The sequence below is a fragment of the Tenrec ecaudatus genome, chromosome 3 (assembly GCF_050624435.1).
Source record: "Tenrec ecaudatus isolate mTenEca1 chromosome 3, mTenEca1.hap1, whole genome shotgun sequence".
NCBI classification, from domain to species: domain Eukaryota; kingdom Metazoa; phylum Chordata; class Mammalia; order Afrosoricida; family Tenrecidae; genus Tenrec; species Tenrec ecaudatus.
The window spans coordinates 25,661,912-25,675,705 of record NC_134532.1 but is presented as its reverse complement, the minus strand read 5'-3'; the positions used below and the strand labels follow the sequence as shown (position 1 = coordinate 25,675,705).

The 13,794-nt window shown below is 42.0% G+C and overlaps 1 non-coding gene across 1 annotated transcript; it reads right to left on the bottom strand.

Moving 5' to 3' along the window:
* Nucleotides 1-278: 278 nt before the first annotated feature.
* On the bottom strand, nt 279-339 carry LOC142444047 (U7 small nuclear RNA). The gene has a single exon (XR_012783728.1). It is a non-coding gene; the product is annotated as a U7 small nuclear RNA (small nuclear RNA).
* Between the last annotated feature and the right edge of the window lie 13,455 nt (nt 340-13,794).

Sequence of the window (13,794 nt, the reverse complement as noted above, 5' to 3'; positions counted from 1 at the left end):
CTCCCATGTCCCCACGGAACTATCAGTACCCTTGTTTTCTCCTCCAATTGTTCATCCAGCCTATCTTATTTAGACAGACCTGCGGAGATCATAACATGCATAAAACAAGACAGGGCACAAAAAAGAACAATATACAGCAAACAACAACAACAACAACAACAACAACAACAAATCAATGACAAAAACTACAAAACAAAACAAAACAAGAAAGAAAAGCTTTTGGTTAGTTCAAGGATTGTTTGTCGGTCGTTTTTTTCTTTTTGCTTTTTCTGGTGTGTGGGGGTTTTCCAGAAAAACCAGAAAACCTGCTAGACAAGTTCTAAAAGAGCTGTAACACTTGTTTGTTGGTCTTTAGGAGTGTTTTGCAGTCCAGTATGTTGGGGCACCAAACCCTGGCCCCTAAGTACACTTTCAGCATTCCCTGGGGACCTCGTTGCTCCATTCCCTTGCTCTTCTGTTGCACCCCCTTAATGTTTTTCCTCGGTGTGGCAGGATCTGATTGGGTACAATTCCCACACTGTATCTCCGGTGCTGTCCCCTGTAGGGCTATTGGTCAGTGAGGGATGTCATGTCTCATAGTGGGGCCGGCCATGTGCTGTTCTCTGTCGACTGGCTTCTCTAATTGGGAACATTGACCTCTTGGTCTGGTGGGCCATGATGTGCTCCACTCTCTCCTCCTCCCCCTTCATCTGCTCCCATGTGCTCCGATCAGATATGTCCCTCTTCTGGAGCTGTAGATTCGGGGCCATCCTTTGAAATAAATGCTTCTGAGGGGAGGGGCAGGTGTCCACTTAGTAGTTGGTATTGGGACCGGCCTCCCAGACCTCTCCATTGGTTCCCTACTCCATGCTGGCATGTTGCATTCACATCTTGGAGCACCAGGTTGAAGTCTGGTCCCTTTTCCCTGTGGAGACACAAACAATAACCTCCCCTTGGGTGGGTTAGTGCCAAGTGCCCCTGTTACCCTTTTCTTTTTATTATTTTTTCCCCTTTCCTCACCTCCTTTTTAGTTGCCTACCATGTGTACCCCTGTATTTGGTCTGGTCCCTGCCATATTACCTGGTCCTCATCCCGGGAATGTTTGTATACCGTAGCTTTTTCCCTGTGCACAACCCCCTTTTTTTTAAGTTTACTTCAGCAGCCTTTCAAGTATTTCTATATTTAAGTCAATGCTATCTTGAGGTCTGTTTTCTCTTTTTTGCTAATGCTGCGACCCTTTCATAGAGTTCTCATGTGTGCTCACCCCCCAACCAGAAAATTATTTTCATTACTACTTCATTACTGTAATTTTGCTACTCTTAGGAATTGGGCGACCCCTATGAAAGGGTTTTCGGCCCCCAAATGGGTCTCAACCCACAGGCTGAGAACCTTTGGTCTAATGGGTGAAGGGATGAGGCTGGTAGCTAGACCCTGATGGTAAACCTTAGTAGAACAAGACCCCTGTGTCTAATCCCCATGTGAAGTCTCTGTTTCCCAGGACTGTCATCTTCATCCTTTCACATAGTGGAATGCATGGTACCTTGCCGAACCAGAATATATGAGATGTTGTAGGGCACTGTGTCTGTTGAAGAGGTAGCTATGGATTTCTCCTAAGAAGAATGGGTATTGCTGGATCCTTTTCAGAGGAAACTCTATAGATATGTGATGATGGAATCTTTTAGAAAGCTGGCCTCAGTAACTGTGAATATTTTCATTAAAAAGGAAAATATGTGTGTGTGGGGGCATAGTAATTGATGCTACTGTAGTATGTCAGCTGAGTAATGGGAATATTTGTTACATAAACAAGTGTAGTAATTTCCTCTCCACAGTGTGCATGTCATGCTTCCCCCATGAATATAAAGCTCTTAGTGTTATACTAACTTCTTACATCAAGTGTGACCATGAGTCTACTAAGTTCTTCACATGTTATAAATGTGAGTGTTGACGTTTGGTGCAGAGAATATGTGTGTGTTGTGCCTTGGAAGTGCTCTGTGTTTTTTACAAGCTTAACAGGTTACTTTTATTATAAATAGATTTACACCCACCCCAAATCCACAGCCCTGGAGGAACATAGGATTGACTCGGTGTCAGGGAATTGTTGATCATCTTTTCAGACTTCCTGGTGATGTGCCTTTCTCCAAGAGCAGCTTGTCAGATACACCTTTTCGCCCTCATAGGACACCAATGTGATGGGGACCTGCGTTAGGCTGGGTTGTCTAGAAAAATACAACTATAGACACTGACATGTGCATAACAAAGTGCTTTATATCAAGAAGTAAACTTTTATCAAGAGAACCCAGCCCAGCTCAACTGAACCCTATGAGTCCAATGCTAACTGGAGCATCCATGGCTCAGTGTGTTCAAGCCCCCAAACTTCAGTTTTTGGGTGAACATCTATCCTTTTTGCTGCCCACCTTAATATACGTGTGTGTATCATATACATATATGTGTGTCTATATATGTAAATCCATATATATATTCACTAATATGTGCATAGAATTTTCTTGTTTTAGTTCATTAATTTATCAGTATATGAGGACCTTCAACACTACAGAAAACTACAGGACTCTAAATCCATGACATCATCACAAAATGGGTGGAAGCATGTTCCCTGCTTTATGGTTCTAATCTGAATAATTTTGCACTTCCTTTTCTTTAAGATAAATGCTGTAATTTTGATCATGCTGTATTTCTTAAATGAAAACATTGGGGCTTGTAAAACTCTAATCACAATCCACACATCCATCCATTGTGTCAAGCACATTTGTACATTTGTTGGCTTAATCATTCTCAAAACATTTTCTTTCTACTTGAGCCCTTGCTATCAGCTTCTCATTTTTATTTCCATCTATCCCTCATGAAACCTTGATAATTTGTAAATCATTATGATTTTTTCATGTCTTACACAGACAGATGTCTTCCTTCACACACTTCTGTTTTCTATCGCTCTGGGAGGGGGTTATATGTATATCATTGTGATCAGTGTCCTTTCTCCCACCATTTTCCCTTTACCCTCCTGATTAGCAATTAATGGTTAGTGAGTTTGTACCAAAAGTTATTACTGTGTGTTGAAATGTAGCCTACAGCATTTTAATATTTATTAGTTATTTATGGCATATCATTAATATTTTATCGATACGATAACTAAATTATGATTAGAGGAATTTTTATTTCTTTCATGGAAGCCTCTTTAAAAAATGTTAATCTCATTGCTGTAGTTAGAACATACAGTCAGTTTTTAATATCATTGGTAAAAGTGGACATTTATGTTTGTCCTTTTTCTGAGGTGGCGTGTTTTTCTCTCTCCTCTAAGTATGACATTTTGACTTTTTCTTTTTTAGGAATGTATATTAGCTTATTAACATACTGAGTTATATCTGTTTTATGTTAGATTTGTAGTTTTTTTTTCTTAGCATGAAAAGTCTTTGACTTTGTTTAGTATATGTGATAGTCTGGGTACTTTAGAGAAACAAATCCACAGAAACTCATGAATAAAAGAGAGTTTTATGTAAATGGTAAGTGCACATCAAGAAAACACCCAAACCTAGTGCTGCCCAAGTTAATAAGTCCAATATTAACCCATGTGTCCAATACAAATCCACAAAGTTCTCCTCCATCTCTCAAAACAGACACAGTGATGCCAACTGCAGGAGGAAAGCTGAATCAGTGGATATGTAAACATCTCAGTGCTAGCAGGGGTCTCCACACGGGTGCTCCAGCATCCAGGGCTGCATCAGGGTAGATCCATTTGGCTTCTCCTCTGGGATAACTTGCAGGAAGTGAGCCTTGCTAGCTGAAGCAGGGGACTGGCTAAGGTACCTGCACCCTGGTCCCACCATTAGAAAGAAAGACACGAGAAAGGCTAGGTTCACCAGGCCATTTATCCCTCTGCCCTTCAATTAACCCCACATGTGTTTATCGGCCAGGTTTAGATATTAATTCTTTTTTTTACCTTAATTGGTGTATCACAGTGCTTATTTTCTTAAGGTAAGTCAACGAACTGTAGGACATATTTCAATTAATCATCATATGTAATTATTTTAATGTGTTCCCTGACTCAATTACCAATATTTTATGAACTTTTTCATCTTCTTGAAAATCCATTATCAATATTGCTCTACAGTTTTCTTGAAGTATCATCTCACCTTGTTAACAGGTTTTTACTGGTCTCATACAAAATGTAAGTGTACTCTCATAACCATTGTTAGGTTTCACCCAATAACTTGAACTTTGACAAAAAACATAAACGTGTTTATTCATACTATGTGAATACTCTGCTGTCTAGTTGCCAGAGTCTTCAACTTTAATCTGTCTTACAGTTACCCTTGACATTTCTCTGGAAGTTAATTTTGATTCAGTTGTTTACAGACCTTCTGAGCATCCTGAATCTCACTCAACTCTTATAGATCACTTGCTCTGACTAGATCCTCTAGATCCTTGCAGCTGACTCCTCGGTGTAGAGTGATAAATGATTTACACTAATCTTGACAAATAGTCACTCACACCTGAGACTATGGATGAGACATCTTAGAACCCAAGCCAATAAGCTCTCTCCTACAGTGTGTGTTGTTTTCCATTGGTCAACATTAACTAGAAAGCTTGGAATCCAGAATCTAGGCCAAGATGACACAATGGTTGCTCAGTCATCTCTTTCCTGGATCCATCTTGTTCTTTTAAGCTTCTGCCCTTACCTTTGCTCTGGGCATCACCTATTTACCTACCCCTTGACATTCCTTGACTGTAGGCTGCAGACTTTCCCAAAGGCTTTAAAATTAGACATCCGTAAACACAAGAGCTTAAGAGAGTAGTAAATAAGGATTCCCCTGACTTGTTTTCTTGTTTAAAATATCTCTGTCTTGGCCAAGGTACCTCTAGGATGTCCTATTGGTGTCCCTCTGTCTCTTGTTGTCCACCTCTAAAGCAAGTTTCTCTACTTACCTCACTATTGTGCATAAATGGGCTACCCAACCACAGGCATCTCTTCACACACAATAAATATGTTGTAAAGAGTACCCAGGATGCAAGGGGATTGGAGCAGTTCAAACTTGGGTTATACTTGGCTGGAGTGGCATATATGACCATGATTCAACTTGATCACTTTTCCAAATATGTCAAGGGTTATGGTCTGAGGTGCAGCAGTAGAGGCTGGTAAAGAACATTCTTCATAAAATATCCCATTCTTCAGTTAGATTGCTGGTGAAAAGAAGATATTTACCTTCAATGGAACTTGAGAATTTTGAGGTCTTAAATACTTCTACTTTATTCTAAAAATAAATATTGTATCTATAGGATGTGGAACCAAAATTGATAATGATATTTGAGAAATTAGTAAAATTGCCCTGTAAAGATAGAGTGAGCACTTGTTTAATGTACACACCCTCAGACTGGAGCAGGACTTTGATCCCTTGGGTTGAGGGTAGTCACTATTTAGCACAGGAAGTGGAGGCTAACAACCTGACATTGCCTCCTCTTCTGTTTCAGAAGAAAGATTTGCCACAGACAAATATGGTCCAGTCTAGGGAGCTAGAAATCTGTCTTGCACATTGAAGCATCACAAGGAAGGATTTAAACTTCTGATGGGGTTCTGAACCAAATCCATTCACCTGACACCAAATAGGTTGAGCAACTCTGGAGTTCCTAGGGGAGTCGCTAGGTGGAGGAGCTTGAGGGAAAGCAGGAGGGATCCGGGCTTCCTGGGGTCTAAACCCAGGAAAACACCAGTGTACAAGGGCCCAGGCTGCTCCAATAGTCAGGGTCCAAGTTTTTTGTGCATCTCCCTGAATGATAGAATGCACTGGTTACATAACCGTTTAATAATTGTATTAGAACTTAAATTGTGAGCACTCTGATTTTCAAAAAGCTGGTGGCATAGTGGATACAGATTGGACAGCTAACTGCAAGGTCCGTGGTTCAGAATTACAAGTCACCCCTCGAGAGAAAGACAGTGTTTCTAATCTTATAAAGAGTTACAGTCTCAGAAACGCACAAAGGGCTGTTCCACCTTCTTTTAAAGGTCGCTATAATCAGAATCTATTTGGTGGCAGTGAGTTGGGTTTTAGGATTGCATTGCTGATGACATAACAACTGTCCATTTGCTGCATCCCCACTTTGATTAAGCCTCCATTGAATTCTTTCTTATCATTAACCAAGAATGTAGATCATCTTCCCCTTGGGGAGAATGCCTTAGAAAATAGATTGCCTGCACTCTTCTCCAGCCAACCCCTTCCAAGGGCCTGCCTATATGTATCCTTGATGAAGCTCACCTTACTGAGGACAGCACAGGGGGCATTGTCATGAGTCTAGCCGTGACTGCCTCAGTTTGAAGGCCTTGGACCAATCTTGTAATTTTTTCTATCTAAAAATGTACAGGTCCTAATTATGATGTCATTCCTGCTGCTACAGTCCCACCTGTATCTGTGATGTATTGATCTGCCACCAATCGTGATCTGTGACATGCCTTTTGTTCTGTGCCCTATTATCCAGGGTCCCAACTGAATCCTCAATTACATTTTCACCTCCTACTAATGGCCCCCCTTATCCATACGTTTTGTGTGTGTCTTTTATTGTCTCTTATAGTTTAATAAATATTCTCCTTAATTTATATTTGACAAAGGGATCACTTTTCTACCCTAACACACAATTTGGGATATGAAATGACTCAAGGTACAGTTCTTTGGGACAGCATCTTGACAGCCATCCCTGCAGGTGAAGTCAGGCCCTGCAACTCCCTGGCTTCTGTCCTGAATGGGCAAATGTTACAAAGATCTTTTAGTTCTGTGGATAAATGCTCACTCTGCACCTTAGCCTCACACCAAACACACCCAGCTCTGTGTAGGGTGGCAAAGCTAGTTCTCCACATAAGTAATCATATGTACCTCACTTTACTTACTAACCTTCTGCCCAAAGGCACTCAACTCTTGTCCTGTGGCCTGGAAATCCCACTGCTCTGTTTCAGTCTCTTGGTTCTGCTGTCACCATGTCTGTGTTGCTGCTTCTCCCCATCACTTTCTCTCTTGTGTCACAGCTCTTTGTCTTTGGGATTGAAGAGTTTCAATGCAAGAATCTAGGATCCACAGCCCCCTACTCCTGGCTCATTTTTTGGATGGTAGTGAGATCCCAATTGCTCTCTCTGAAATGACTCAATTAGTCCTAATATGATTTCCAATCTGACTAATCCTCAGGTTAGGTTTCAGACCATTTATTTACATAACCACAAGGCACAAAGGTGCCAATTTATTGTTGGGCAAGCTGCCCAATCCTCTTAAACAAACAAACAAAAAAACCAAACTCACTGCCATCAAGTTAACACTGACTCATAGCGAGCCTGTATGACCGGGTAGAACAGCCCCCGTGGGTTTCCAAGACTGTAACTCTGTAGCGGAGTAGAAAGCCATGTCACTTGTGTGAGAAGGAAGCCCCATCCCGCTTTCAAGGAGAAATTGGTGGTTTCAAACTGCTGACCTTGCAGTTAGCAGTTCAACAGTCACCACTATGATGGGCTCCTTTCCTCGTTCACATTGGTGGGCGACAAACCCACATAAGTAATTTGGAAGAAGTTAAGGGGACATAGCTAGAAAGACTGTAAAACTTGTATATGTCAACTGTCTTAACTCAGTGATAATCAACCTTCCCAATGCCGCGAGCCTTTAATACAGTTCCTCATGTTGTGGTGATCCCCCAACCATAAAATTACTTTGGTTGCTATTTTAAAACAGGAATTTCGCTACTGTTATGGATCAGGCAACCCCTGTAAAAGGGTCATTCGACCCCCAAAGGGGTCTGGAACCATAGATTGAGAACCGTGATGTAACTGCATTAATACAAAAAATACTACATTAACAACATTATCTATATTGGGATTCAAAAGTGCACTCACTATTGGGGGATGTATACTTCTTCATTTATATATATAATATTTCATATATATATATTTCAAACTCATAGATTTCATATAAGTGTTTATTATGGAGCCTTGGTTTTGACATGTGTTAGGAGTTGGCCTGCTATTCTCAAGATCAGAGGTACACACCCATTAGCTTCCGGTCATGGCTTTAGGGTCTCGGGAGCTCTGTACAGCTGTTCTCCTGTGTCCTATCTGCAACTTATGCATCTAACTCTACTTGATGGTGAGTTTTAAAGTGTTTCTAAAGTGATTGCACAATTTATAGTTCCTCTGTAAAATAATCTTTAGCTTATTTATTTATTTTAAATTAAAAGATCATTTTTTTTCAGGACATTTACAACTCTTGTTACAATCCATATATCGGTTGTATCAGGCATATTTGTACATATGTTGCCTTCATTCCTTTCTAGACACTTACTTTCTTTTTTAAAAAAATCTTTTTTATTAGAGGCTAATACACATCCTATCACAATTCACATATTCATCAATTGTGTAAAGCACATCTGTACATTCGTTACCCTCATCCCTCTCAAAACACCCACTCTCCACCCAAGCCTTCGGCATCAGGTCCTCATATTTTCCACTCTCTCCCCACTTCCCCCTCCCTCATGAACCCTTGATAATTTATAAATTATTATTTTGTCATATCTTGCTCGGTTCCACGTTTCCTTTCACCCACTTTTCTGCCGTCTGTCCCCCAGGGAGGAGGTCACATGTAGTTCCTTGAAATCGATTCCCCCTTTCCACCCCACCCTCCTCCTACCCTCCCAGTTTCGCCACTCACACCACTGGTCCTGAAGGGATCATCCACCCTGGATTCCCTGTTTCCAGTTCCCATCTATGCCAGTGTACCTCCTCTGGTCTAGTCAGACTTGCAATTGCAAGGTAGGACTCGGATCATGACAGTGTGAGTGTGTGTTGAGGGGTGGGTGGGAGGAATTTAGGAACTAGATGAAAGTTGGATTTTTCAGTTGGTATATTGCACCCTGACTGTCTCGTCTCTTACCCAAGAACCTTCTGTAAGGAGATGTCCAGTGGCCCACAAATGGGCTTTGGGTCTCCACTCCTCACTCCCCGCTCATTCACTATGGTAAGATTTTTTGTTCTGATGATGCCTCATACCTGATCTCTTTGAAACCTTGTAATTACACAGGCTGGTGTGCTGCTTTCATGTGGGTTTTGTTGCTTCTGAGCATGATGGCCGCTTGTTTACCTTCAAACCTTTAAGACCCCAGACGCTATATTTCTTCATAGCTGGGCACCATCAGCTTTCTTCACATTTCTTATGTACCCACTTGCTCTTCAGAGGTTGTATCAGGGAGGTGAGCACACAATGATATGATTTTTTTGTTCTTTGTTGCTGGATAACTGATCCCTTGAGCATCTCATGGTCACACAGGTTGGTGTAATTCTTCCATGTGGGTGGGCTTTATTCTTTTTGAGCCAGATGGCTGCTTGTTTACGTTCAAGCTTTTAAGACCCCAGATGCTATATCTTTTGATAGGTGGGCACCATCAGATTTCTTCACCACATTTGGTTGTTCATCCTCTTTATCTTCAATGGTTGTGTTGGGAAGGTGAGCATCATAGAATGCCAATTTAATAGAAAGTATTCTTGCATTGAGGGAGTACTTGAGTGGAGGCCTAATGTCCTCCTGCTACCTTAATGCTAACCCTATAAATTTATGCACATAGATCTATTTCCCCAACCTCTGTCCCTACTGTCCCACTATCATGCTCAATCCCCATCAGGGTCTCAGCAATTCCTCTTAGTTACATTACCCTTGATCATGCCCAACCAGGCCTCCCATCCCCTCCTCATCACCGATTTGGACCGCTTGTTGGTCCTTTGTCCCTGGGTTTATTAACACCACTACCTTTACTCCCACCTTCACCTCTCACATGTCCCCACGCAACTCTTGGTCCCCTTGTTTTCTCCTCCAATTGTTGATCCAGCCTATCTTATTTAGACAGACCTGGGGGGATAATAACATGCACAACACAAGACAGAGCACAACTAAGCAACTATATACAACAAAAAACAACAAACCAATGATAAAAACTACAAAACAAAACACAACAAGAAAGAAAAGCTTGTAGTTAGTTCAAGGATTGTTTGTTGGCATTTAGGAGTGTTGTGCAGTGCAGTATGTTGGGGCACCACGCCCTGGCCCCAAAATATACTTTCCTCATTCCCTGGGGACCTTGTCGCTGCATTCCCTTGTGGTTATGTTGCACCCCCTTAATGTTTTGCCTCGGTGTGGTAGGATTTGGTCGGGTGCAATTCCCACACTGTATCTCCGGTATTGTCCCCTGTAGGGCTATGGGTCACTGAGGGACGTCATGTCTCATAGTGGGGCCGGCCATGTGCTCTTCTCTGTTGCCTGGCTGCTCTAATTGGGAACATTGACCTCTTGGCCTGGTGGGTCATGATGTGCTCCACTCTCTCCTCCGCCCCCTTCATCTGCTCCCATGTGCTCCGATCAGATATGTCCCTCTTCTGGAGCTGTAGTTTCAGTGCTGTCCTTTGAAATAAATGTTTCTGAGGGGAGGGGCAGGTGTCCACTTAGTAGTTGGTGTTGGGATTGACCCCGCCCCCAGACCTCTCCACTGGTTCCCTACTCCACACCGGCATGTTGCATTGCCATCTTAGAGCACCGGGTTGAAATCTGGTCCCTCTTTCTCTGTGGAGACACAAACAATACCCTCCCCTTGGGTGGGTTAGTGCCAAGTGCCCCTGCTACCCTTTTCTTTTTATTATTATTTTTTGCTTTCCCCACCTCCTTTTTAGGTGTCTACCATGTGTATCCCTGTATTTGGTCTGGTCCCTACCATATTACCTGGTCCTCATCCCGGGAATGTTTGTATACTGTAGCTTTTTCCCTATGCCCCTTTTGCCTGTTTTTTATTTTCTAAAGTTTACCTCAGCAGCCTTTGAAGTCTATCTTTAAGTCAATATTATCTTGAGGTCTGTTTTGTCTTTTTTGCCCTCTGGGTGAGGTTGTTCTATGAGGTGGTCTCTTATTTATGCTTGGTGAGTGTTGTTCTTCTGCCCATATTGGGTCGGCAAGGATCTTTTGTTGGGATGGGTTTCTTCTAACATATTCTTTGGGTTTTTCCTTGTCTGGGAATACTTACTTCTCCATCTATCTTGATCAATAATTTGGCTGGGCAGAGTATTCTTGGGTTTGCATTGTTTTCCTTCTTTGGAATATGTTACTCCACTCTCTCCTCTTCTTCATAGTTTCTGCTGATAGGTCTGAGCATATTCTTATTTGGGAAGCTTTATATGTGATTGTTTGTTTTTCCCTAGCTGCTCTCATGATTTTCTCCTTTTCCTCAAAGTTGGATAATTTAACTATTATGAGCCTTGGTGACTTCTTCTTAGGATCTAGTCTTGCTGGTGTTCTTTCAGCCTCCTGAAAGGTTGCCTGGTTTTCACTCATTAACCTGAGGAAGCTTTCTTCCATGAATTCTCTATTGTTGCAAATGACTTCTTTGTTGTGTCTTCCTCTGGTATGCCAATAATTCTAATGTTGTTCTGCTTCATAGTATCACATATGGCTCTTCGGTTTTCTTCAGCTTCTCTGATGATCTGATTAGACTTTTGTTTGCATTTGTTAAAGTCTGCTTGGCTATCCTCCAAGTCACTGATGCAGTTCTCTGATTCCTCCAGTCGCTTCTCAACATCCGTTAGTCTGCTACTCGTTTTTGTCATCTCCTCCCTAAGCTCCTGTATTTCTCTTTGATTTATGGCTTTTATCTCTTCTGTCATTTCATCCCTTTTCTGTATTGTTTCACTTCTATCCTCTATGACTCCAAGTAGCATTCTGAAAATTTCTTTCCGTGGCAGCTCAATGTCTGTTTCCTCTATGCATGTCATTATGTTCAGGACATCTTCTGGCATTATCTGTAGTTTCTCCCATTTTTTCATTGAGGTCGTTGGGGCTAATGGCTGTTTGCGTTGTGTTCTTTTAGATGAGCCAGGTGCCATTTTTCAGGGAGCCGAAGGCCACTGACTCTCTCTGGGAGACTTGAAGGAGTACTTCTTTGAACTGTCTATAGCTTATTTCACTATGGAATTAAACTACCACGTTACCCTCCTGTGGCTTCCCTCTCAGGGGAGTGACCCAGAAGGGTTGCCTGCTTTGGTGTTGCAGAGGTTGGGGGAAGGTTTCTGCCTCAGCCTGGAGGAGTGTTGGTGGAGCTGTCTTATGCCCCCTGGCACACAGGCAGGAATTCCCCAGTAAGGAGTTGAGCAGAGTATCCCCTGGTGGAGGTGGGGAGGGCCTTCCCAGCCTCGGGCTAGCTACACAGCAGTGGAGCTCACCTACCTGGGTGTGTTGCAGCATAGGCTAAGGGGAGTGGTCTGGAGGATAGCAGTAGTGTGTGAGAGACCAAGAAAGAGAAAAGGAGGAGAAAAGGAGTTAAAAGGCAAGCCCTCTGGGGCTGTAAGGGGTGGAGGAGGGGGGATACAGTGAAGAGATGGAAACAAAACAACAATGTATCTGAGTTGCAATTCCCTCCAGTGGAGTTGCACAGGTTTTGTCCCTGCTCCTAGGAGGCAGGTGGCAAGCCATGGCTGTGTTGAGAAAAGCTCTCTGCACAGCCCTGCACCCCTCCAAGTCTAAGGGTGGGGGACAGAGAGGAGCCGCAAGGGTCCAGTCCTTGCCCCAAGGCCGGTGTTGGCAAACTGTGGCTATGTTGAGACCAATCCGCCCTACATGATCCAAATGGTCCTGGGCTCCAGCAAAAACAGTGGTAGGGCATAGGTCAAGCCCCAGCTGGCCTCCACTGAGTTTAGCCAAAATCCCCCAGCCCCTCCAAACCCCGTGAGTCTGTGCCTACTTTTCTTTATGATGTTCCTCCTGTGCTCCAGCATTGTTGAATTTCCCTCTAAGCAAGTCTGGTGGGCTGAATTCTGTGTAGTACCTCTGGTCAATGTTTAGTTTATAATAACTCTTTATATAGCCCATTTAAGATGTTTCCAGATGCTTTAATTAATAGTCATCTTCAAGGTTCCTTAATTTGCCATTCTCCTTGAGAGTCACACAGTAAGTCATTGATATTTTTGTATGCTGTGTGGTAATTGATATTTTTCGTTCCTTTTGTTGACACTTATATTTGATTACCCAATCTCTGTTTGTTATAAAGTCATCTTTTATTCATATGTCTGAAAATTATGAGGTTAAATTTTATTGCTCGTGGTATAAGCATGGTTATCATCATGCAATAAGGGCACCGTTAACAGTATTAAGAACTTTGCGTGTTAAGAAGAAAGAAAGAACAGTAACAGCATCTGGAACTAAAAGTTATGTCTTACATTGTATTCTCCCATCAGCCTGCAGATGGTGCATTACCAGCAGCTTAGAGGAAGGAGGAAGAAGAGCCTGGTATTACTACTTTTGGGTTGTCCTCTTTAGAGATTGAAATTTGTGAGCATCATTAGAGCTAATCCAGATAAGACAAACGGAACATCCAAGTTGCCTGCAGTGCCCTAAGGACCAAAGAAAATGACCAAGGCTCAGGTGATTCTGATGTGTTTTGTCATTTTCTGTATTTCCTACTGGAATTGAAGAACCTTTATAATACTGATTCAGTTTATTGGAAAAGCGGAGACTTGAAATATTAGAAATTAGAGATAAACTTTGACTCTGACTTCAAAATTTTGCTGGAGAAGATTAGGAATATATTTTTCATAGGATTAACACTGAACTATTGATATTCAATATAATACATAACTAAGAATGCTTTGGATGGCATTATCTTCCAACTCATATTTCATTATTCTATGGCCAGCTCCTGAGAATCATCAAAATGATACGCTATGCATAGTTTTTAAGGAGAAATAAATTCACTTCTTTAGGAGAGTTCACTATTCCATGGGATTTTTGTCTGATTAAGTTTCTTTAA